Source organism: Aotus nancymaae, unplaced genomic scaffold, assembly GCF_030222135.1.
Source record: "Aotus nancymaae isolate 86718 unplaced genomic scaffold, 86718_ANA_hifiasm-v0.15.2.pri h1tg000040l, whole genome shotgun sequence".
NCBI classification, from domain to species: domain Eukaryota; kingdom Metazoa; phylum Chordata; class Mammalia; order Primates; family Aotidae; genus Aotus; species Aotus nancymaae.
Genome location: NW_026988454.1, coordinates 70,010,225 through 70,037,439, shown reverse-complemented (window position 1 = coordinate 70,037,439; position 27,215 = coordinate 70,010,225). Strand labels below are relative to the sequence as shown.

Here is a 27,215-nt window from a genome sequence, read left to right as displayed (position 1 = left end):
TTGAAAAGGGAGTCATTTTCCCATTGCTTGTTTTTGTTGACTTTGTCAAAGATCAGATGGTTATAGATGTGTGGCTTTATATCTGGGTTCTGTATTCTGTTCCATTGGTCTATGTGTCTGTTTTTGTACCAATATAATGCTGTTTTGGTTACTGTAGCCTTGTAGTATATTTTGAAGTTATTTGATGTGAGGCCTTCAGCTTTGTTCTTTTTCCTTTGGCTATTCAGGCTCTCTTTTGGTTCCATATGAATTTTAAAATAGTTTTTTCTAATTCTTTCAAGAATATCATTGGTTGTTTGATAAGAATAGCACTGAATTTAATTTGCTTTAGGAAGTATGGTCATTTAACAGTATTGATTCTTCCTATTTATGAGTATAGAATGTTTTTCTATTTGTGTTGTCTCTGATTTCTTTGAGTGGTGTTTTGTGAATCTTGTAGAGGTCTTTCATCTCCCTGGTTAGTTGTATTCCTAGGTATTTATTCTTTTTATGGCTATTGTGAATGCAGCTGAGTTCTTGATTTGGCTTTCAGCTTGGATGTTGTTGGTGTATAGAAATGCTACTGATTTTTGTACACTGATTTTGTATTCTGAAACTTTGCTGAGGTTATCAGATGTAGGCACTTTTTGGCAGAGACTATGTGGGGTTTTCTAAGTATAGAATCACATCATCTGCAAACAGGGATAGTTTAATTCCTCTCTTCCTATTTGGATGCCTTTTATTTCTTTCTGTTTCCTGATTGCTCTGGCCAGGACTTCCAGTACTATGTTGAATAGGAGTGGTGAGAGTGGCCATTCTTGTCTTGTTCCCATTCTCAAGGGGAATGCTTCCAGCTTTTGCCCATTTAGTATGTTTTCTGAGGCTCTGTTGTAGATGGCTGTTATTATTTTGAGGTATGTTCATTGAGTGCCTAGTTTTGTTTGTTTGTTTATTTTAACATGAAGGGATATTTAATTTTATCAGAAGCCTTTTATGCATCTATTAGGAAAATCTTAAGGTTTTTGGTTTTAGTTTTGTTTATGTGATGAGTCACAATAATTAGTTTGCATGTGGTGAACCAACCTTGCTTCCCAAGGATAAAGCCTGTTAGATTGTGATGCATTCGCTTTTTGATGTGATGCTGGATTTAGTTTGTTAGTATTTTGTTGTGGATTTTTGCAACTGTGTTCATCAAGAATATTGCCCTGAAGTTTTCTCTCTCTCCTCCCTCCCCTCCACCTTTTTTTTTTTTTTTTTTTTTTGTTATGGCTCTGCCAGGTTTTGGTATCAGGATGATGCTGGTCTCATAGAATGATTTACAGAGGAGTCCATCCTCCTCAATTTTTTTGAATAGTTTCAGTGGGAATGGTATCATCACTTTTTTGTACACCTGGTAGTATTTGGCTGTGAATCTGTCTGGTTCTGGGTTTTTTCTGGTTGGTAGGCTTTTTATTACTGATTTAAATTTGGAACTCATTTTTCATCTGTTAGGATTTCAATTTCTTTCTGGTTCAGTCTTAGAAGATTGTATGTTTCCAGGAATTTATTCATTTCTTCTAGGTTTTCTAGTTTCTGTGCCTAGAGGTGTTCATAATAGTATCTGAAGGTATTTTGCATATCTGTGGAATCAGTGGTTATGTCCCCTTTGTCATTTCTATTTGTTTTTATTTGGATCTTCTCTCTTTTTTTCTTTATTACTCTAGCTAGTGGTCTATCTCTTTTATTTATTCTTTCAAAAAGCAAACTTCTGGATTTGTTGAACTTTTATACTTTTTTTGCATCTCTGATTTTGATTATTTCTTGTCTTTTGCTAGCTTTATGGGTTGTTTTTCTATTTCTTCTAGGTGTGATGTTAGGCTGTTAATTTGAGATATTTCTAAATTTTTTATTTGGGCATTTAGCACTATAAATATTCTTCTTCAGACTGCTTTAGCTGTGTCCCAGAGATTCTGGTATGTGGTGAGTTTATTCTCAGTTTCAAAGAATTTCTTTATTTATGCCCTAATTTCACTGTTTACCGAAAAGTCATTCTGTAACAGATTGTTTAATTTCCATATAATTGTATGGTTTTGAGAGATATTCTTAATATTAATTTCTTTTCTATTATAGTGTGCTCTGAGAATATGGTTGGTATAATTTCAGTTTTTTAAAATTTTCTGAGGATTGTTTTCTGGCTAAATGTATGGTTGATTTTAGAGTATGTCATATGTGCAGAAGAGAAGGATGTATATTCTCTTGTTTTGGGGTGTCAAGTTCAGTAGATGTCTGTTAGTTCCATTTGGTCAAGTGCTCAGTATAGGTCTTGAATATCTTTGTTAGATTTTTGCCTCAATGATCTAATACTATCAGTGGAGTGTTTAAGTCTCTCATTATTATCATTTAGCAATCTAGGTCTCTTCATAGGTCTCTAAGAACTTGCTTTATGAATCTGGGTGCCCTTATGTTAAGTGAATACATATTTAGGATAGTTAGGTCTTTTTGTTGAATTGAATCCATTACCATTAGGTAATGCTCTTCTTTGTGTTTTTATATTGTTGTTAATTTATAGTCTTTTTTGTCTGAAATTAGAATAGAAAGCCCTACTCTTTTCTGTTTTCTTGGTAGATTTTTCTCCATTTCTTTACTTGGAGCCTATGGGAGTTACTTGCATGTGAGATAGGCTTCTTGAAGCCAGCATACAGTTGGGTCTTGCTTCTTTATCCAAGTTGTCATTCTTGCCTTTTATGTGGACATTTCTACCATTTACATTAAGGTTAATATTGATATGTGTGGGTCTGATCCTGTCATCATGTTGTTAGCTGGTTATTCTGCAGACTTGATCGTGCAGTTGTTCTATAATATCAGTGGGCTATGTACTTAAGTGTGTTTTTGTGGAGGCCAGTAATGGTATTTTGTTTTCATACTTAGCATTCCTTTAAGGACTTCTTATAAGGCAGATCTCATGGTAATGAATTCCTGTAGCATTTGCTTGTCTAAAAAGGATCTTATTTCTCCTTTGCTTATGAAGCTTAGTTTGGCTAGCTATGAAATTCTTCGTTGGATTATTTTTTTCTTTAAGAATGCTGAATATAGGCCCCCAAACTCTTCTGCTTGTAGGGCTTCTGGTGACAGGTCCACTGTTAACCTGATGGTGTTCTCTTTTTAGATGCTAACCCCTTCTCTCTAGATACCTTTTAGAGTTTTTCTTTCATATCTACCTTATAGAATCTGAGGACTATGTGTCTTGGGGATGGACATCTCATATACTGTCTCACAGGGGTTCTCCACATTTCCTGAATTTTAGCATTGGCCTCTTTAGCAAGGTTGGGAAAATTTTCACAAAAGATATCTTCAAATATGTTTTCTAAGTTGCTTGTTTTGTCTTTGTTTTAGGGATGCTAATGAATTGTAGATTTGGTCTCTTTACATTATCCTATATTTCTTGGAGGTTTTGCTAATTCTTTTTTACTCATTTTTATTTATTTTTGTCTGAATGAAATATTTTGGAGCACTGGTCTTCAAGTTCTGAGATTCTTTGGCTTTGTCAATTCTGCCATTGGTACTTAAGATTGTATTATGTAATCCTTGGAGTGAGTTTTTCAGCTCTATCAGATCATTTCTTAAAGTGGCCATTTCATCTTTTTGCTCCTGTATCATTTTATTGTATTTCTTAGCGCTCTTGGATTAGGTTTTGCTTTTCTCTTGCATATGGATGATTTTTGTTCCTATCCATATTTGAATTTTATGTGTGTCATTTGGGTCATTTAATCCTGGTTAGGAACCATTGCTGATGAACTAATGTGGCTGGTTGAAGGTAGGAAGACCCTCTGGCTTTCTGAGTTGCCACAGTTCTTGCGCTGGTTCTTTCTCATCTGTGTGGGCTGATGTTTCTTTGGTCTTTCAAGTTGCTGTCCTTTGGATGAGGTTTATTGCTTTTTCATCTTTGATACCCTTGGAATTTGATTGTGCTATAAGGTAGGGTCAGTCAACTTGCCTCATTTCTGGAAGATTTTATGAAGTCAAGACTCAGCTTAGCACTCCTGGGATATGTGCTCTAACTCTATGGGGCTGGCAGTGGGCCCCTAGCATGGTTCTCTGGCCCCTAAAGGTTAGGAACCTGCTGCACTGGAGGGGTCAAAGTGTTCACAGTCTGCTGGCCACAACACTCTGATGTAGGATGCCCACTAAATCACTTCATCAAGGTGTTGGCAGTGGAATTTGTGCTTGCTTGCAGATGCCAGCAACTGCAGCAATGTACAGTGTGTATGATAATTGCCTGGGGCGTGGGACCAGTGGAAGCAGGGCAGCAGTGGTGGAAGCAGGGCAGCGGCATTCCTGCACCTGCTTATGCAGGTGGTTGCGGTGGTGGTGGCATGTCAGGGTTAGGGCACTGGGGGATAAGGTTGCCTGGCATTGGTGCTGGTGGTGATGGCATGAGGTTTGGTGTCAGAGTGTGTTAGCACCAGCAGGGGGAGGTTCCAGTGGAGGAAGGCGGTGGCAGCCTTATGTGCTTCAGCTGGGACCAGTGCACTGGAACTGTCTCACAGTCAGATGCAGTCTGCCAGCAAAGGAGCTATGATAAAGTTTTCCAGGAAGCACCCTATTTGGGCATCTGAGGCTGCACTACAAGTGGGTGCAAGCAGGCTGGAGCCATAGGAGAAGCCAGAAGACAGGGTAATGCTCAGATCAGACTAGCCCCATCTCACGGGGAAGACCACCCTGCTGTGTCCAGGTCTGACAGTCATCCCTAGGCTAATGTCTCCTAAAGGAGCATGGGTGTCCCTGGCTGTGCTCCACTGCAGCTACTTCCATGCCAAACCATCTGGGCTGTGCACAGGTTAGAGTCCTGCTTCTGCCACCTGTCCAGGAAGAGCTCTCTGCCAGGCTAAGTGTCTGTGGAGGTCATGGGGTTTCCTACTGCTAGGATTCTGGAGGTCCATGGTGAGAGCAGGCCATACCTCACCTGTTCAACTCACTTCTTCCCCAGGAGATGCTGGGGCCCAGGAATGAGGCCACTTGCTCAGCAGCCTTATGCAGGGTTCCTAGCATCCTTCCCCTTCAGCCCAGCATCTGCATCTTCCTTCCACCTACTCCTTGTCTTCACTCCAAAGATCTGCTCAGAGTGTTTCAGTCTTCCCTCTATCCCTGTCTCTTGATGGGAGATGTTCCTCCTGGCTCTGTTTAGCCAGCCATTTTGGCTCCCCACCCACATTTTTATAAGATAATTAATTAGAAGGGCAGTATAGTTTTAGACTGAGAACAATCTGATTTATAACATCTCTGTTTACATACTTTCTGGCTGTGTATATCCTTGGGCAAGTGGCTTTATATCACTAAGTTTTATTTTCTTCTGCAATTGTAAAAGCAGGTGAATTGTCACTTCATGGGGCTAATGTAGAAATTAAACAAGATAAATTTCAGTTGCAAACCAAGGGTCTGAAACATACTAGATGTTAAATTGATGGTTTACTGGTATTGGTGATGGTGTCTAGTTTTCAAGCACAATGGAGCAGAGTTTTGGTTCATAAACCAAAATTCTGTTAAGAAACAGTATTTTTAAGGCTATTCAGTGGAGACAATTTTTACCAATTTCATCTATATTTTAAATTGAAATGTTTCTTTAATTTTGAAATAGTTTTTCCCAAGGCTTTGCTTTTCAAATGTAAATGTTTAATCTTTTGAACACATTGGCTTTCTGGGCACCTAAAACTCTCTTCACTATTGACACTTTAGGATTTACTGGCCGTGTTGTTGCTTCTGTTTGAATTTGCAATTGAGCACTTGTATAAATGGAATTTGAAATGTTTGGAAAGTTGTGTATGGGATTGGAAAAAATGCATGTGAGATGTTCCTTTGCATTGTATATTGTGAAAGGGAGGATTTGTACGTGCTTTGCTGTTGTTGTTGTTGTGGTTATTGTTGCATATGCTAGTTTACTGTTTTGAACATAATTTGCATACTGCTTTGAATTTGCTATATGATGGAAGTAAAATGGGATCTTGCTGGACAGTAGAAGGGAAGACTATTTCGTGCTCATACCTACCAAAGCATCAGTCTGTTTAACATTTAAGAGCAGTTTTAAAAACATGTAAGGGACTTCTTGACCTTAATTATAGCATCTTAAAAATGTATGTGGAGACTATACATTTTTGAGACACTAGAATTAAGGTCAAGAAGGGAGGTAATTTGCATTCTCCTTGAAAGAGCTTTGATACCAGCTCTGGAGACTGAGGGGCATTGTCAGTGAGAGGGCCCCACACAGAGGCTCCTGTGTCTCCGGCCTGCAGCCTGGAGGACTCTGAAGACTTCTGTTTAGCTTTACACAGAGGAGGGCAGAATAAACAAACTGAAAAGGCTTAAACAAGCTTCTGGGTTTTTCCCTAGACTCAAGGTAAATAAAAGGATCAGGCACTGATTTGACAAAAATAAAAGTGAGCATACAGAAAAATATTTATAGGACACCGTATGCCATGCTCCTGGTTCACTGCAGATTATCAATCAGTGGAAGGTAATAGAAGCAATGGAAGCATCAGCAGAATGAGTAGAGAGATAAGACAGCAGTTGCAGCACCAATGGTGCTTGGCTCTGGTAGGGCTGGTGGAGCAGGGCTGATGTATTAGAAGAGTCAGGACTTGTTCATATGTCTGTTTCTACTTTGTCCCCCTCATCATAGCTGAATACTCAGCCCTGGACTTTGCAGATAATAGGTGTAGCAAATATTTTTTTAAACATTTATCAACACCATTTAAATCCACAGAAAAGTTAATAAATTGAATCCTATATAGTGCATTGTTCCCCTTAACTATTTCTGATTATATATCATCTTGTTATTTTAGATATTAAAGAATTTATCCCTCATCTTTCCTCAATTTTGTGTGTGTATGAGTGAAGAACTATAAAAGGGTTTTCCTAAAAAATACTTGCTAAGATTCTGCTGTGTCCTGTATTTTGCTCCTAATGTTGAAAAACAAATATTATCAAATGACCTCAAATCTTGATACCTAGGGAAAGAAATAGTGAGAACTTTTGAATCTAACAAAATTACTTAGAAGAATAAAAGCCACACTCCTTTATATATCTTATTAGGCTTTTTTTTTTCCCCAAGTAGTAAAACAGTCATTAGTTTCACTGAGTATTTTGGACAGCAAATTAGAAATTTGGAGTACCAAGTTTACTATTCTTTACTGGAGATTGTCCAGCAGGGGAAAACAAATATCAGTGGATGTGTGGAAGAATTTCCTGAACGTTAACACTTATATCTGCTATACCTAACAGCCTACTCAGAAGAAGGTTCTATTTCTAGATGGTAAATGAGAGCTTCACAATGGACCATTATTGTGTCATGAGTGGTAGTTGGGAGGAGGGGCAGCGTTTGGACATGTGGGAGTTTTCATATATGCCATGAATTCATTGCTAGGTCATTTATCTCTTATCTAGCCAAGTTCACATTAAATTCTACTAGGTTAGCACTTGAGGTCATTTAGTAAAATTGCTGACTTTTAAGAATAGGAGACATGTTCTTCTTTGAATCCTGAGAGAGATGGTTGCTGAAAATAACAGGAACCATATCTTCATATTTCAGGCAAAAGTCACTTTTAAGAAGCTTTGTGATAAATTATCTAGAGAAGTCAGTGAATTGTGCCCTAATGGTTGGAATGAGACAAGCTTTCTAATAGTGATGACAATTGCTAATTACTAATCACAGGTATATGTATAGTGGGAGTGAATCTCAAAGCTATAATAAAAGGAAATTTGTGCCTTTTTACATAATGAATGAGATAAGTCCTTTAAAAGGGCAAAGAAAACTATTCAATTATAAAAATGTTGAATTTCCTTGCCACCACCTTTAAAACCTCTATAAACTCATCTAAAACCCCAATTCACTGTAGTGCACAAAATAGATACATATTCAGAGTGATCATTTATCGTGAATTAAAATTAAGCATCCAAGTCATTGCAAACTTATCTTCTACTTATGTACATGCCGAAATAAAATTGTTTAAAATGTCTTAGTAGAAAATGATATTGATGGTGGAAGGATAGGCCAGAAAATGAATACATTTCTTACTAAGGAAATAATGATTGTTATTCAAGCTGCAAATCCTAAACATGGAAAGGAAGGTAAATTGTCATTTACTACAAATCTTTCTTTCTTTCTTTGCTAACCTCACTCCTAGTTGTATTCACATTTGTTACTTTGTTTAATCCCCCCAATAAACCTTAAATGTAGATATTACAACAACTTTACAGTTGATGAAATTAAGTTTGCTAAACACTGAATAATTTGTAATCAGTCACATAACTGCTGATGCTGGAGTCTAAACCCCAGACTAGGCACACATGCCTCCAGACCCTCTACATTTTCCATTATACCAAACTGTGTGGGACTCAGAGTACTCTCTGTTCATGTTTGCCATTAACTATTTAGCATTATAGTAGGAAAAATAATAGACCCCCTGCCCAAAGATGTCCATATCCTAATTTCTGGAGCCTGTAATAATTAAGTGATGGACCTTGAGGTGTCAATACTATCCTAGATTATGTGGCTGGCCCCAATGTAATCACAAAGTCCTAAGGAGGGAAGAGGCAGAGGAGGAGGAGAAATGAGGACAGAAGCAGAGGTTGGAGTGTTGTGATTGTTGGCTTTGAAGAAGGAGACCATGAAATGAGTGACTTCCATAAGCTGGAAAAGACAAGGAAACAATTCTCCCTAAAGCCTCCAGAAGGAATACAGCCCTTATGACACCTTGATGTTAGCCCAGTGAGACCCATTTTGGACTTTCGACTTCCAGAACTATTAAATAGATTTGTGTTGTTTTAAACCATGAAGTTTGTGGTACTATCACAGCAGCAAGGAAACTAATACAGGCATCTTAACAACTGCTAGCTGCAGTGAATTTTTCCTTGATAATTTTTGTGAATTTTCAGATGTAGCTTTGCTTACTATCATTTCTGTAACCCTGACCTCATAGGTGCTCCGGAAAATGTTGAGAAATGAAATTCAATCATAGGTCTCAGATTTGAAGAGCAATTAAACTATATATAGGTGCTCTCATATAAGAAGTAATTGGGTTCCTTTATTTCAAAGCAGAATATCAGAAAAGAGTCAGAAGATTTGACATGTTTAATGTAGAAAACTTTATTATTATTGTTATGGTTATAAAACTACTGTTTTTTTAAGAATAGGAGACGTGTTCTTTGAATCCTGCAAGAGATGGTTGCTGAAAATAATAGGAACTATATTTTTTACTGTTCCTTCCTCAGCACTCTAAGTCCAAAAGAGCCCTTTGTCAAAATGTCATCTTTTCTTGTTAATAATAGATATCACTGTGCCTCTAAATGGTGTTTGGTCAGTGAGTTTTGTAACCTTAAATGGCAGAAATGTCATAACATGTAATTTTGTGAGAAAAGGATAGCTTACCCCTCCTAGCCTTTACATAACTGAAATATAGTAAATGCTCTTAAAATAAACTGTACATTTTCTTGTGAGAATAACGTTCCTTGTACTTTATGAGAAAAATATTTGCAAAGTTGCACATCATAGAAGATGCAGATTTTAACATCCAGTATATTTCAGCAGTTTGGTATCAGAAAAGTGCAATGAGCTAGTGTTAAATAACTTTTTATTAGAATGTTCTCTCTATTGTTAACTTGCCACATTATATGAGGAAACTCACTTCAGTTTTTGTGCCTTGGTTTCTTTGTCATAAAATGGAAAGAATACTATCTGTTTTGCTATTACATTTTAAAAATCACCTGAGATAATATAAGTTGCAGTGCTTAGAAAGGAATAAAAAGAGTTACACCAATGCTGGGTAGTGTTTTTGTTATTGCTAAGAAAGTCCCTGAAGTTACCCTCGTCTCCCCACCCCAAACATACGCAGACACACACATAGACACATGGACACATGTCAGGTCTAACAATGAAATACCCAGTTAAGGCATTTTGATTCCATGAAAGGGTAAAATAACATTTAGTAAGCAGCCTAAATGTTTATTAAAAAGTTATTCAATCTTTTGATATAAGTTCCACAAATACCTCCAATCAGAATTTACATTAATTTTTCAGTTTTCCCAGTGCTGAAATGATTATCACCTACTGAGGCAAAGGAAGAAAACAGCATATTATGGGAATCAAGCCAACCTTACAACTTGCCATGGCTTATTAAATTGGGTTGTTTCCCCTGTTGCCACAGACAATATTTGTCAAAAGGGATAAATGATCATTTTATAAATTTGTTGCCATAAAGTTTAAACTGAAAAACTAACATAAGTGTAGTGGTCTCTCAAGTAGGGGTATGTGTACTCCTGAGGTTGCAGGGAGAGAAAATTTTCTCTCTGTGTTTCTTTTTTACTATCTGTAAATTACTATACCAACTTTATATTCCTGCTTTGGATTTGTTTTATAATATATGTGACAGATTGGTATATAGTGTGTCTATATAATTTATAAATATATAAATATTTGGGCTACTACTCAAAAGTATGGTAATGGTGTTTGCACAATGCAAAAATGTTTCAAGAATACTGCAATAGTGAAATAGTACACAGAATTTAAATATGACTTCATAGGCAGTACTACTGAAGTTTAGAGAAAAAGAATTCATTGACCCATTTGACAAATTCTGATTGTCTGCTCTTGTCCAGATAATCTGCATTTTGTCATTGTCCATGCAACAGTTCTCTGAGGCAGGTATCTTCATTTTGTCTTCATGAAAACTGAGGCTTAGGAAAGTAAAGTAACCTGGTCAAGGTCATATAACTCATAAGGGATACAGCCAAGGCTCAAATCCTTGTCTGTTGGACTCCAAAGGTCAAATTCCCAACCCCATTCTTACCTGCCTCCTACTCTGCTGAATAGCTCAGTATGAGAGCAAAGGTTGTGATATGATTAGGTTCTGTGTCGCCACCCAAATCTCTTCTCGGATTTTAATCCCCATAATCCCCATGTGTTGAGGGAGGAGCCTGGTGGGAGGTGATTGGATCATGGGGGCAGTTTCCCCCACGGTGTTCTCATGATAGTGAGTTCTGAGGAGATCTGATGATTTTATAAGGGACCTTTTCCCCTTCACTCCCTTTTTCTCTCTCCTGCTTGCCCTTTGCCTTCGGCCATGATTGTAAGTTTCCTGAGGCCTCCCTAGCCATGTGAAACTGTAAGTCAATTAAACCACTTTCCTTTGTAAATCACACAGTCTTGGGTATTTCTTTATTGCAGTGTGAGAATGAACTAATACAGGAAGTTCGTACTGCAGAGAGTAGGGTACTACTATAAAGATACTTGAAAATGTGGAAGCAACTTTAGATAACAGGTAGAGGCTGGAACAATTTGGAGAGCTCAGAAGAAGACGGGAAGATGTGGGAAAGTTTGGAGCTTCCTATAGACTTATTGAATGGAGTTTACCAAAATGCTGATAGTGATAAGGACAATGAAGTTCAGGCTGAGGTGGTCTCAGATGGAAATGAGGAACTTCAAAGGTCACTATTGCTATGCTTTAGCAAAGAGACTGCCAGCGTTTTGCCACTGCACTAGAGACATGCAGAACTCTGAATGTGAGAGAGATGATCTAAAATTGAAATTTATGTTTAAAAGGGAAGCAGAGCATAAAAGTTTGGAAAATTTGCAGCCTGACAAAGCAATAGAAAAGAAAACCCCATTTTCTAGGGAGGCATTCAAGCGGCTGCAGAAATTTGCATAAGTAACAAGGAGCAGAATGTTAATGCCAAGACCATGGGGAAAATGTCCCTAGAGTATGTCAGAGATCTTGGTGGCTGCCCCTTCCATCAGAGGTCTGGAGGCCTAGGAGGAAAAATGGTTTTGTGGGTTAGGCCCCATCATTATGTGCAGACTCTGGACTTAGTGACCTGCATCTCAGCCATGGCCAAAAGGGGCAAAAGTACAGCTCAGATCATTGCTTCAAAGGGCACAAGCCCCAAGCCTTGGAGGCTTCTGTGTGGTGTTGGACCTGTGGGTGCACAGAAGCCAAGAATTGAGGTTTGGGTACCTCTGCCTAAATTTAGAGGATGTATGGAAACACCTTCATGTCAGGTAAAAATTTGCTGCAGGAGTGGAGCCCTCGTGGAGAACCTCTGCTAGGGCAGTGCAGAAGAAAAATGTGGGGTTGGAGCCACCACACAGAATCCCCGTGGGGGCACTGTCTAGTGGAGCTGTGAGACGAGGGCTACCGTCCTGCACACCCCAGAATGGTAGCTCCACCAACAGCTTGCACCATGTGACTGGGAACGCTGCAGATATTCAACGCCAGCCTATGAAAGAAGTCAGGAGGGGGACCGTGCCCTACAAAGCCACAGGGTTGGCTGCCTGAGGCTGTAGCAGCCCACCTCTTGCATCAGTGTGCCCTGGATGTGAGACATAGAGTCAAAGGAGATAATTTTGGAATCTTAAGGTTTAATGACTTCACTATTTTATTTCAAACTTGTATGGGACTGTAGCCCTCTTGTTTTGGCCAATTTATCCCTTTTGGAATGAGTGTATTTACCCAATGCTTATACCTTCATTGTATCTAGGAAGTAACTAAATTAATTTTACAGGCTTATAGGCAGAAGGGACTTGCCTTGTCTTAGTTGAAACTATGGTCTTGGACTTTTGAGTTAATGCTGGATTGAATTAAGACTTTGTCCAGGACAATAAGGATTGTACCCCTTCCTCAATGTAAAATTTATTGGATTCTTAGTGGATACATACTGCTAAAACAGAGATTTAAGTGTGAGTCCCAAAGATTTATGACCTAGCAGGCTTTTCGCTGTTTTCTCAGATGCAGCTGGCCTACTTCTGTATGTATAGTGTCACCTAGGCCACTAGAGAACTAGGAGCCAGGCAAACTCCTTGGCTAACTAATTGGGAAACTAATGTGGTAACTGTGTTCTCTCTTCCCTTCTACTTGTTACTCTCTGGAGATACTATAATCTGGTTCAGAAGAGAGTCCTGAAAAGCTGCAATAGGCTCTTCTTGTCTTAAAGCAATTGTGACTTTTGAAACATATATGAAAAAATACAGTCCAAGGAGCTGTAGAAATTGACAAAATCATCCAGAGATGAAAATGTGCTCAGTTTCTCAACTAAGTCATATTATACTATTGTATAATATGCGTGAATAGCAGTTGGCACTGTGCACTTTTTATCTGGTGATTAATCATTTAGTTAGCATCTACTAAGAAGAGGACTCAAGAAATAGCTTTTACATTTAGTCAGAAAAAGTAACACCATTAATAATGGCCTTGACATTCTGCAAAGCCAAATTAAGCAGTCAACCTGGCATTTTATAGATAGCCTGTTACAGAGCCTCACACCTGCTGGACAATCAATAAGCATTAATTGCCTGGCTGCCAATGAGCAGCCACATAGCTACTGTTATAGAGGCTGCACATGGTGGTGGGACAAGGCTGATTTTGATGACCTGTGGGACAGGACCTTGTGAACATGAAGTGTGTGTGTGTGTGTGTGTGTGTGTGTGTGTGTTTTCAAATTAAAATGACTTCATAATTTCCTTTTGAAACTAAGCACATTTCGTTAAAAATGAATTTCCTTTTATTGATTCAAGGTGAGGTATCAGGTAACAGTGATATTGGTCAAATATCACTTCTTGTTTAAATAGAAAGCTGAGAGCCATCTAAAGAGCTATCATTACATTCCTTTTGAATCAATGCCAGAGAAATCATTAACATTTCAGTCATTCATTTATTTTTCATTATTGTGTTTATAGTTAGTTCACTGTGTTCATTATAGTGAATGGGTGGATAATGGTGAACTCTGGTCTGCATTTTATTTAAACTGTACATCTACTAAATATAAGTATTATGAAGCTAGAAAAATAGTTTTAAAGTAATAATAGCTCACTTTTTTTATCATTTACACTGTGACAGTCAATGTGCTAATAAGTCCCTTTATATGTATTCATTTCAAATATGTATTGAAAGATTATTATTTTTTTTGCCATATCTTTTCTGTGCTTTTAAGATTATAACTTTTATGCTGTTTTATTTCAAATAAAATTTGCATTTGTGCTTATTTAATCTCAGGTATACAGTCAACCTCAGCTTCATCCAAAAGAAGAACACATGTTTAAAGGATAATAAAGCTGATGGAATTTTTAAAGTCTTAAAATTTAGTATTGAGTGAAGGCAGTTGTTTCATAAAAGAGGGGAAGACATCTGATCATGAGAACCTGATGAATTGGTATAAAGAATTATTGGAATCTGTAGAAATGCCACAATTCTCTTTATTGTCTTTTCAAAAAACTGATTTGGAATGAATTGTCCATAGTGTGGGATGATCCAGCTGCTCGTTGAATCAGTCGCTTTTAATTAGCCCATCTGATGTTGATTGGATTCTGGGCCTGCATGCCTGAATTCCTGAAAGATTGAATTATCAGTATGCTTCTCACTCAGAGAGCTGTGACTCAAAAGTGATGAGAGATTTTCATATCAAATCATTTATATCATCTTATAATCACAATACATATATTAGATGCTTTCTGATCCTGCTACAATTATGGGAATTAGTTAGCTTCATGTGAGATTCCAGTAATAGATAGTAAAGCATTTCTTAGGTAGGCAATAAATATTCATACTTCTGAGGTCAACTGTGGTTGGAAGAAGTGGAGGAGAAGTCTGTAAGTCTAAACACAGTCTGATGTCTGTTTGTCTTTTTTTGCATTGAAGGGCTTACTAGTTTCCCAGTTTATCCAATAGACTCTCAACTTGAAAGAGAGGCATGTGAGTAGGCACTGAAGAATGGTGGTGAAGGGTATAGGCTCAAGTCCCGACTCTCCCTCTTACCAGCTTTATCACCTTGAACCATTTGCTTAATTTAACTGGGTCTCAGTTTCCTCGTGTTTAAAATGAGATAATAGTAGTATCTGACTTCACACAGTTGTGAAAATAAAACTTTAATTCAAGTAGGACTCTGACACAGGGCCTGCCACATGGTAAGCCTGGGTAAACATGAGTTGCTATTGTCATTCTCATTATCACATGACAACTATAGGGAGGCCCTAGAAGAAAAACCTATTTATCTTTCTTTTAATGATTGTGCAAAGCTCATTTCACCCAAAAGAAAATGAAGATCAAGATGGGTAATATATAAAATATATGTATATAAATTTTGAGAAATAAATACATTATATATATAAATGTTCATAGGATTAAAATAAGTCCTTCATCTAGTTATTTTTTAAAATGTGTTTGAAGTCTTGTGGATAATTCCTAAACCCTTTTGTTTCCCCATTTTATAAGATGTACAGACTGCATTAGCCTGCATGGACAAAGCATCAAGTGTGCTTGCAGAAAAAGTGAGCTTGATGGGAGGATTGCTTAAGCCCAGGAGTTTGAGGTTGCAGTGAACTATGATCATGTCACTGTACTGTAGCCTGGGTGACAGAGCAAGACCCTGTCTCAAAAAAAGAAATGAGCTTGAACATTTAGAAAGACCTGAACACTTCATATTCATTGAGCTGACCCGTTCTTAGATTAGGAAGGTGCCAGGGAAATGGTTGCTTAGCAACTAATGGAGTTAAATGAAACAGTCTGTTAGCTGGGCTCTTGCCCTCATCTGTGTGCATGCCTAATAATGGAGATGGGCTCCAGTGTGTGTTGTCTGACTCACAGCTGTCGAACAAAAGTGCTGAATAAAATGCAAGATCAAAGAGAGTATCCACACCTGGACTGGGCACCTATATTTGTGGTCATATACACCTTCCTTTATGTTATATGTTGAAGAAAAAGTTATTAAGAGAGGACATTAAAAATAAGAGAGGGACTGTTGAAATTGGGGGGTTAAAATTTTAAGAGTGATAATTAGTTTCCATTGAGTTTTGAGAGACTAAGATAATAAGTGATAACTGAGGAAATTCCACAATATTATCTTCGACATTCTTCCAAAAAGTTCTCTATAGAAAAGGGATAACAGGGTAGGGTGCAGTGGCTCACTCGTTTAATCCCAGCACTTTGGGAGGCTGAGGCAGGTGGATCACAAGGTCAGGAGTTTGAGACCAGCCTGGTCAATATGGTGAAACCCGATCTCTACTAAAAACACAAAAACTAGCCGGGTGTGGTGGTGCACACCTGTAGTCCCAGCTACTCAGGAGGCTGAGGCAGAATCACTTAAACCCAGAAGGCAGAGGTTGCAGTGAGTCAAGATCACACCCCTGCACTCCAGCCTGGGCAATTGAGGGAGACTCCATCTCAAAAAAAAAAAGAAAAAGAAAAGGGATAACAGGTCTTATGGATGACATTGTGAATTCTAGGACAGAAACTGTGTGTTTCAATGCTTATCTGCTCCTGTTCCCTATTTATACCCATGACACACATTATGACTAGATCTTGACCACTCTCACTTGAGCTGGATGTGGCCTCACAGCCCTCAACAGGGCTCCAGGAAGCCATTACCAATATCAGATTGGGCAGGTAAGAAACTTCCTTGTTATTCTTTATGACAAATTGAAACTTGTTAAAAACTTCTACTTTTTGAATTCTATGGGAATATTCTGAGTGATTTGTGTCAAAAGCAGCTTTGAGGTGGCCACATGAAATTCCTCTTAAGGAAAATGGATAAGAAGGAAATAAACCAAAGAAAATCAACCAAAATAATTGGGGGAAAGGGAGACAGTGTGAAAGATTTGCCTGAAAGTTTTTACCACTGCCACCATTGAAGAGCTTGGGATGATTTACTCTTTTAAAGACCAAGTCCTTGAATCCACTGTCTTTGTTTTTAAATAACTTTTATTTTCTGTACAGTAATCACTCCCACCCCTCCAAATCTGGGGATCAGTCCTCCCATGCTGGGATTTGGACTCAGGCCTTCTACCCAGCCTTCCAAACTTCTAGCATTGGCTTCAAGCACTAACATTTTATGACTCAGAGAATTTGGATTAGATACTATTTCCAGTAGGAGACTCTAGAGCTGTTACTATATATATTTGAAAGGCTGTTAAGCAGAAAAGAGAGTGAACTTAATGACCTTCTCCTACGACCATGGGGAGAAAGTTATAAGGAGGGTGATTAAAAGTCAATATTTTGAAGGTTTTACTAATATTTTCCGTGTCTCATTACCTCAGGTATTCAAGTATGCAGGAAGTGTTGCAAGGGGAGGACTGACTACCCCAGCTGTGCTTCTCAAACATTTATGTGCATGTGGTTCACCTGGGGCTCTTGTTAAAACTCAACTTTCCCATCCAGTAAGTGTGAGGTGGGATCCGAGATTCTGCATTTCTTACAAGTTCCTTGGCAATACCAATGCTGCTAGTCCAGGGACCACACCTTAAGTAGGGAGGGGCCAGTGATCTCTAAAGTATTAAAATTCCAAAATTCCATTTGCAGAAGAGAAGCTAGAATTTAGTCTTGCTTCTTACACACTTCCAGCACAGCTTTGAAAAACACATGGAGTCTCTTCTGGTCTTAGAGAATTCTCCCTGAATTCCTATCATATTTTCCTCAGAAAGAATCCCACGCTCTGCCTCCTCAGTTGCTTCACCTCTTTCTTTCTCCAGGCTTTCAACCTTATCTGATATCACTGTTCTCTAAAAACATTTCCTTTTTTCCTACTTACTTTCCCTGATCCACACAGACTCTAATCACAACTGGTCACTCATTCCTTCATGCAAGCCCCAAATTTTGTCTTAGGACAGCTGTTAAAATGCAGGAAATCTGGGTTATGTCTCAGTCGGGGTGTCCTTAGAAGTTTGTGAAAAGCAGGATTGTGCCATTGGCTGCCATGTGAGAGAGATCAAACAGGCTCTTCAATTCCTTCAATTCATTCAATAATGGTTTAGCAAATGTATTCAAAAAAGAAGAGTAAAAGTGCCATCCCTAAACATCTGAAAGAGGCAAATTCGTGACAGATAAAACAATGCACTTCTTTGTATGGTGGGTAGGAATGTGTTGTGATCCCATGTTCAGGGGATACAACTAGAAGGTAACAGAACCACCAGAGGAATAAGGAGCAGCATAGGGATCTGAGAGGGGAACCCAAAGCTGAAGTCAAGTGGATGGATGCCACTTTCCAGAGGATGGAAAGACTGGCAAGGATGAATACCTTTTGTGAGTTACCTAATTCATGGTGAACAGCAGTTTCTGGCCTTCACAATTACCATGACTTTGGCTAATAAAGAAACAACTTAATTTGTTTCATTCCATCCTTTTCTCTCCCAGAGGACCCAGGCCATATTGAAACGTGGCCATATTCAGAAAGAGGATAATTCTAAACAGACAGGATAAACCATAATGATGCTTGTTTTGAAGGGCTCATTATCACTGTATAGTTAATTTAGGAAGCAACTGTGCCAAGAGCAAAGCTGTGAAACACAGCTAGATCCTTTAAATAAACAAGCTACATATTTGAAGATTTTAGAAAAAGACAATATGTAACACAATTTTTACCATATAAGATGGATCTTTATGTGGTTAAGGTGAGGGAAAATTGATATTTTAGAGATATTAATTTTGTTGCCTAATTATATTTACTGTAATATAATTTTACTGTTTTAGTTTGTCTTGTGATATTTTATTCTCTGAGAGTATTATTATACTATGGGAGGGAAAGTTAAAACAATTATAAAGAGGAAAGAAAACCACCAACCAAACATCCTCACTCTTTCAGTACAATTAGCAACCCAGATGCATTGGGTTGTCTTTTCATTTGCAAGATAAAGGAGGTAAATAGTCCAATTTAACTGAGATAGGGACCCTCCTCTCCCTAATGGAAGGGAATGGACTATTGCAGTTAATTGAATGGTCTCATTAACTGAGATTTACTACCCATTCTCTATGTGAGGTACAACCAAAATGTAATAAAGGCTAATAACCATTAACACTAAATTGAGTAAAATGCAATCTTTGTTGATTCAGAAGTTAGTTCAAATCTCTGTAATGCCTCGTGGCCATTGTAAACATCACTAATTATGTAACAGTGGGCATATAGAAATGTAAGATGTAATGAATCTGCTATAATCATTGAAAGTTGCTCTTTTCAATGACTTCCTTAACCATGCCTGTTTACTTTCATTTAACTCTTTTTCATGCTCATAAAATGTAAGGGTTGAATGTGCCTCCAAACAATTCAGTTATTTCATGTGTAAGATTATTTGTATTCTTGATAAAATGGGAGTCACAGTGGTTTTGCCTGTGTTCAATGTAACTCCAAAGCTGCACATAGTTTGCCAGGTAAAAAGATCATATTTTACCAGATGCTTTAAAAAGTCTATCATCTGCCATTTTACTTATCTATGAAGATGTAGTAAAATTTTTGTCAGTTTTGTGTCATAAGGTACCAACCTAAAATGTAGCTGTAACTAATCTTGTGTCTGCATGACAACTAACATGCAGAAAACTTCAAGAAAACTTATTTCATGTACTGTGATTTTAGGACTCAATTTGCATCATTTCTGTATGAAATAAAGAGAGAATAACACACCATAAGTCACACCTCCCTCTGTGGTAGGCACTTAAGGTGACTTATATACTCACAAACCAGGTTTTCAATTAGAAAGATTTGTGTTGGTGGCAGGACATTAACAGCCACAAGTGAGCTGTAATGACTCTAAATCTCACTCTGGGCAAGGCTCTCTCACAGACAAAATCATGTGAACCAAGCATGAGTCTGTGCAATGCTTTCATATTTCTAAGCAGAACTTTATCCCATGCTTTGGCAGAATGTTGTGACTTGATAGAGAACATTGACATATGTTCTTTTTTTTCCTAAATGTCTAGCTTTGAACTCACTTGTGTGTTTCTCAAATGTTTAGCTTACAGTAGATGCTCTTTCTCTTTAATTACTATTTTACATTTTGGTATCTAAAACACCTTACATGCAGAACATTTTCTGTTACATAGAACTAATTCTTTTTGTTATGACACTGTAGGGTGTCAGGACATCATCTACAGATGAGTTTTGAAGATCATGTTGGTTGCTTCATTCACTCGCTGTATTTATTGCATGTATGCACTCCCAGGATCTCGGGGCACCACAGTGAGGAAGGGAGATACGGCGCCTGCCTTCATGGAGCCTGCAGTCTACCTTTTCAAGATGATGTATGCGTAAAAATATCACTGTTGGCCTCATCATCTCTTTTGCTGCCAAAGGGACTCTGTCCTTTCTTGTGGTCTCTAGCTGGTCTCTGGACATTGTTTCACTAGCTCAGATAGACTAGGCAACTGGTGTTTCACTGTGACAAATGGCTAAGTTCTTCCTTATCACCAAGTGATATACAATGAGGCTCTTTCTAATTGAGATGTCTTTTAAATGTATTATACCCAAGACATCGACCTTGATATAACAGTTCCCCTTTTTAATCTTTAGGTTAGCCAATTCTAGTTTTTAAAAATTATGATAAGCATTAAATTTTTAAAGTTAAATGTCTTTTTTATTTTTAATTTTGAGATAGGGTCTCACTTTCTTGCCCAAGCTGGAGTGCAGTGGTGTGATCATAGCTCACTGCAAGATCAAACTCCTAGGTTCAAGCAATACTCCTGCCTCACCATCTAGAGTAGCTGAGACTGCAGGTGCACACCACCATGCCCAGCTAATTTTTTTTTAATTATTGTTTGTAGAGATAGGAGCTCCCTATGTTGCCTAGCCTGGCCTCAAACTCCTAGCCTCAAGTGAACCTCCAGCCTCAGCCTCCCAAAGTGATGGGATTACACACATGACCCACAGTGCCTGGCAACATTAAATTTCTAAAACAGTGTGATGTGATGTCAAAGCGGAAGTTCTGTATTTATAGTAGTGGTGGTGATGATTTTTATAATGAGGTCATTCCATAAAATAGAGGTCTAGGAGTATGTTGCAAAAGTAAAGTTCTGAAGCCAGAGATAGGGATTTAGAGTGAGATTGTCATTTGGAAATTATTCGAAATGAATGGATTTAATCAGTAGTTGAGTGCAGGGTGCTGTTTCTCAGCTCTCATTTCAAGTGGAATCCAAGGGAAATATGGGACAGTAGGATTATCAACCTGGATTATAGTAACAGTTTCTAACTATTAAACATCTACTGTGTGCCATGTTTTATGCCTGATATTAAGCATATTTGTATTTAAACCTATGACAATCCTGTGAAGTTGGTATTACTCCCATTTTACAGATAAAGGGCTTGAGGCTCAGAGAAGGTATCAAATTAGCCAAAGTTTCAAGATAAATTGCCCGTATCACCAGTAGGTTATATAACCAGATGTATCTTGCTGCATAGTTTGGAACATTAAGAATAAAGCAAAAATTTTAGAAGGGGGTTGTTTGAAATACATGAGTAATGCATGTTCATTGCAAGGTTCCAAAAAATACTTACGTAAATAGGATAAAATTAAGTCTCTTTTTTCTCTTTATACTCATACTCTATAATATAGCAATTATAGATGCATTTAATTATATCGATATAAAACAATTACCAATATGGTGTTCTATATAAATGTGCAAATATAGGTACACATTATTTAAGGAATTGTGTTTTCCTCCCAACTCTACTGATCCTCTGATTGAGGATCCCTATTCTATGCCTGTATTACCCTGATTACTTTTGAAAGACCCTAGAAAAGTAGATTTTTAAAACTCTATTGGCAGACTATTTTGTTTTATTAACCTTTGTTCTCAGGAAGTTTTTCCATTTCATTAACCCAGATTATTCTTCTGCAGTTTGAGCCATTTCAGTCCTGCTCTACATACGGTATTGGTGGCAAGCAGCCAGTCAGCACATCAGGTGCAATTAAAACTTGAAAAATCTGAAAACAGAACTTGGTTGGTGTGGGGAATATTAACAACTTAACTGCCCATGTAATAAAAAGCAGACACTAAAAACAACTGAAATTTCTTTCAGGTTCTTTTCAAGAAGTTTAGAAGCAAATTCAACATTTTACAAACTGAAGGTTTTTTTTTTTTTTTAACTGTGATCTGTTTTTTAATTTTGGAATTTCAGGTAATCATCTACATATGCATAAACAAAATCTGCTTAACTCTAAAGACAATTTCCTATTAGCATTATTTATCTATACCCACACTTGATTTAAAAAAAAAAACAACCGCAACAGTGTGCTAGAAGTCAACTCCAGAATGTGATTTAAGAAGAGGAAAAAAAAAAAAAAATGAAGAAGAAAAGAAAAACAACAACAGAAACTGGTACTTCTCCTAACATATCAATCATTTTAACCAGGAATACATAAAAGAAACTTTACTACATTTCATTGTTATCACAAAATATTAATTTTACTAAGAGCTTGCCATATGTCAGGCACTCTTCACTTTGTATATATACTTAATAGACCACAGTATAGTGTCAACATAACTTTTATATGTACTGGGAAACCAAAAACATATGTATGACTTACTGTATTGTGATACTTGCTTTATTAAGGTGCTCTAGATCTAAACCCACAATATCTCCAAGGTATGCCTATATAAGCGAGATCATTCAGTATTTGTCTTTCTGTGTCTAGTTTATTTCAGTTAGCATAATGTCCTTCAGGTTCATCTATATTGTTGCAAATGGCAGGATTTTCTTCTTTTTTAAGGCTAAATAATGGTTGTGTGTGTGTATGTCTCACATTTTCTTTATCCATTAATCCATCGAGGAACATTAAGGTTGTTTCCATATTGTGGCTATTGTGAATAATGCTGCAATAACCATGGAGTGTGGCTGTCACTTTGAGATACTGATTTCATTTTCTTTGCATACATACCCAGAAGTGAGATTGTTAAAACATAAGGTAGTTCTATTTTTAATTTTTTTTATCAACCTCTCTATTGTTTCCCATAATGGCTATTCCAATTTACATTCCAACCAACAATAAACAAGGATTCTTTCTTTTCTACAACCTCACCAATATTTACCTTTTTTTTTTTGGTAATAGTTATTATAATGGGTGTGAGGAGACACCTCATTGTCATTTTTACTTGCTTTTCCCTGATAATTAGTGATGTTGAGCATCTTTTTATGTACCTGTTGCCCATTTGTATGCCTTCTTTGGAAAAATGTCTAATCAGATCCTGTGCCCATTTTAAAATTCAGTTATTTTGTTGTTTTGCTATTGAATTTTGTGAGTTTCTTGTATATTTTGGATATTAACCCTTTATCAGATATATGGTTTGCAAATACGTTTCCCATTCTGTGCATTGTCTTTTTAATCTGCCTGGAAGCTCTGAAGAGAGCAGTGGATTTCCCACATCATTCAAGCTCTGATAAGGGACAGACTGCCTTCTCAAGTGACTCCCTGACCCCAGTGTATCCTGACTTGGAGACACCTCCCAGTAGGGACTGACAGACACCTCATAAGGAGAGCTCTGGCTGGAATCTGGCAGGTACCCCTCTGGGACAAAGCTACCAGAGAAAGGAACAGGCAGCAGTCCTTGCTGTTCTGCAGTCTCTGCTGGTGGTTCCCAGGCAAGCAGGGTCTGGAGTGGACCTCCAGCAAACTCCAGTAGACCTGCAGCAGAGAGGCCTGACTCTTAGAAGGAAAACTAACAACCAGAAAGAAATAGCTTCAACATCAACAAAAAGGATATCTACTCGGAGATCCCATCCAAAGGTCACCGACCTCAAAGACCAAAGGTAGATAAATTCACAAAGATGGGAAGAAGCCAGTGCAAAAAGACTGAAAACTCCAAAAACTAGAATGCTTCTTCTCCTTTAAGGGATCACAGCTCCTCACCAGAAAGGAAAGAAAACTGGATGGAGAAATGAGTTTGATGAATTGACAAAGCAGGCTTCAGAAGGTGGGTAATAACAAACTTCTCTGAGTTAGAGGAGCATGTTCTAACCCAATGGAAGGAAGCTAAGAACCTTGAAAAAAGGTTAGATGAAATGCTAACTAGAATAACCAGTTTAGAGAAGAACATAAATGACCTGATGGAGCTAAAAAACACAGCATAAGAACTTTGCAAAGCATACACAAGTTTCAGTAACTGAATTGATCAAGCAGAAGAAAGGATATCAGAGATTGAAGATCAACTCAAAAGAGTGACCAAGCGATGTGGGATTATGTGAAAAGACCAAATCTACATGTCATCAGCATACCTGAAAGTGAAGAGAAGAATGAAACCAAGTTGGAAAACACTCTTCAGGATATAATCCAGGAGAACGTCACCAACCTAGCAAGGCAGGCTAACAATCAAATTCAGGAAATACAGAGAAGACCACAAAGATACTCCTCGAGAAGAGCAACCCCAAGGCATGTAATTGTCAGATTCACCAATGTTGAAATGAAGGAAAAAAAGCTAAGGGCAGCAAGGGAGAAAGGTTGGGTTACCCACAAAGGGAAGCTCATCAGACTAACAGCAGTTCTCTTGGCAGAACCTACAAGCCAGAAGAGAGTAGGGGCCAATTTGCACATTCTTTTTTTTTTTTTTTTTTTTTTTTCCTGAGATGGAGTTTCACTCTTGTTACCCAGGCTGGAGTGCAATGGCACGATCTCGGTTCACCGCAACCTCCACCTCTGGGTTCAGGCAATTCTCCTGCCTCAGCCTCCTGAGTAGCTGGGATTACAGGCATGCACCACCATGCCCAGCTAATTTTTTGTATTTTTAGTAGAGATGGGGTTTCACCATGTTGACCAGGATGGTCTCAATCTCTTGACCTCGTGATCCACCTGCCTCGGCCTCCCAAAGTGCTGGGATTACAGGCGTAAGCCACCATGCCCGGTCCTCAATTTGCACATTCTTAAAAGAATTTTCAACCCAGACTTTCATATTCAGCCAAACTAAGCTTCATAAGTGAAGGAGAAATAAAGTCCTTTACAGACAAGCAAATGCTGAGAAATTTTGTACCACCTGGCTTGCCTTACAAGAGCTCCTGAAGGAAGCACTAACATGGAAAGAAACAACTGGTACCAATCACTGCAAAAACATACCAAATTGTAAAGACCATTGACACTGTGAAGAAACTGCATCAACTATTGGGCAAAATAACCAGCTGGCATCATAATGGCAGGATCAAATTCACACATAACAATATTAACCTTAAATGTAAATGGGCTAAATGCCCCAATTAAGAAACACAGACAGGCAAATTGGATAAAGAGTCAAGACCCATCAATGTGCTGTATTCAGGAGACCCATCTCACATGCAGAGACAAACACAGGCTCAAAATAAAGGGATGGAGGAATATTTACCAAGCAAATGGAAAGCAAAAAAAAAAAAAAAAAAAAAAAATGGGGTCTAGTCTCTGATAAAACAGACTTGAAACCATTAAATATCAAAAGAGACAAAGAAGGGCATCACATAATGGTCAAGGGATCAATGCAACAAGAAGAGCTAACTATCCTAAATACATATGCACCCAATGCAGGAGCACCCCAGATTCATAAAGCAAGTTCTTAGAAACCTACAAAGAGACTTAGACTCCCAGTCTAAATAATAGTGGGAGATTTTAACACCCCACTGTCAATATTAGATAGATCAACAAAACAGAAAATTAACAAGGATATCCAGGACTTGAACTCAGCTCTGGACTAAGTATACTGAATAGACATCTACAGAATCCTCCCCTTCAAATCAACAGAATATACATTCTTCTCAGTACCACATCACACCTATTCTAAAACTGACCACATAATTGGAAGTAAAACACTCCTCAGCAAATGCAAAAGAACGGAAATTGTGATACATAGTCTCTCAGACCACAATGCAATCTAATTAGAAGTCAGGATTAAGAAACCCACTCAAGACAGCACAACTACGTGGTAACTGAACAACCTGCTCCTGAATAAAAAATGAATGAAGGCAGAAATAAAGATGTTCTTTGAAACCAATGAGAACGAAGACACAATGTACCAGAATGTCTGGGACACATTTAAAGCAGTGTGTAGAGGGACATTTATAGCACTAAATGCCCAAAAGAGAGAGCAAGAAGGATCTAAAATCGACACCCTAACATCATAATTAAAAAAACTAGAGAATCAAGAACAAACAAATTCAAAAGCTAGGAGAAGACAAGAAATAACTAAGATCAGAGCAGAACTGAAGGAGATAGAGACAAAAATTCCTTCAAAAAATCAGTGAATCTAGGAGCTGTTTTTTTGAAAAGATCAACAAAATAGATAGACCACTAGCCAGACTAATAAAGAAGAAAAGAGAGAAGAATCAAATAGATACAATAAAAAATGATAAAGGTGATATCACCACTGATCCTATAGAAATACAAACTACTATCAGAGAATAAACACCTCTATGCAAATAAAACAGAAAAATCTAGAAGAAATGAATAAACTACTGGACACTTACACCCTCCCAAGACTAAACTATGAAGAAGTTGAATCCTATTAGAATGGCTCCTATAAAACAGACAATAGTAACAATTATTGTGCATGGTGAGAGATAGGCAATGATGTGGAGAAAGGGAAACCCTAGTACACTGTTGATGGGAATAAATTAGTACAGCCACTATGGAGAACATACAAAGGTTCCTCAAAAAACTAAAAATGTAGCTAGCATATGACCCAGCAATTTTACTACTAGGTATATATACAAGTGTGTGTGTGTGTGTGTGTGTGTGTGTGTGTGTAAAATATATATATGTGTGTGTGTAAAATATATATATATATATTCTTTTCTAAAAGAAAAGAAATCATGTTTATAATTCCTGAGAAAACATGGGAAAGGAATGCCCATGTTTATTGTAGCACTATTCACAATAGTCGAAATTTGGAATTGGGCTGGATGAGGTGGCTCACACCTGTAATCTCAGCACTCTAGCACTTTGGGAAGCTGAGGCAGGTGGATCACTTGAGGTCAGGAGTTCGAGACCAGCCTTGGCCAACGTGGTGAAACCCCATTTCCATTAAAAATACAAAAATTAGCCAGTGCGATGGCATGTGCTTGTAGCCCCAGCTACTCGGGAGGCTGAGGAAGCAGAATTGCTTGACCCAGGAGCCAGAGGTTGCAGTGAGCCAAGATCATGCCACTGCACTCCAGCCTGGGTGGCAGAGCAAAACTCTTGTCTAAAAAAAAAAAAAAAAAGTGGAATTAACTTAGTGCTCATCAGTGAATAAATGGGTAAAGAAAATGTGGTATATATACTCAAAGAAATATTATTTAGTCACAAACATGAAATCTGGTCATTTGCAGCAACGTGGATGGAACTAGAAGTCATTATATTAAGTGAAGTAAGCCAAGCACAGAAAGACAAGTATCATATGTTGTCACCCACATGTGAGAGCTAATAAAGTGAATCTCATGAAGACAGAAAGTAGACTAGTGGTTAGCCTCCCAGTAGGCTGGGAAGGGTGGTTGGAAGGGAGAGGATGATGGGGATATTGAATAATGGG

The 27,215-nt window shown here is 37.9% G+C and overlaps 1 protein-coding gene across 7 annotated transcripts in view; it reads left to right on the top strand.

The window, feature by feature from the left end:
* Nucleotides 1-27,215, top strand: part of KLHL32 (kelch like family member 32) — a 203,039-nt gene that overhangs the window by 76,168 nt on the left and 99,656 nt on the right. The window contains exon 1 of one of the 7 annotated variants that reach the window (XM_021665532.2): nt 21,852-22,073. The exons of the other annotated variants lie outside the window; for them this stretch is intronic. The gene's annotated coding sequence lies outside the window, so the exon portion shown is untranslated. Of the gene's footprint in view, nt 1-21,851; nt 22,074-27,215 lie in introns of those variants that run through there. 7 annotated transcript variants of the gene reach the window in all.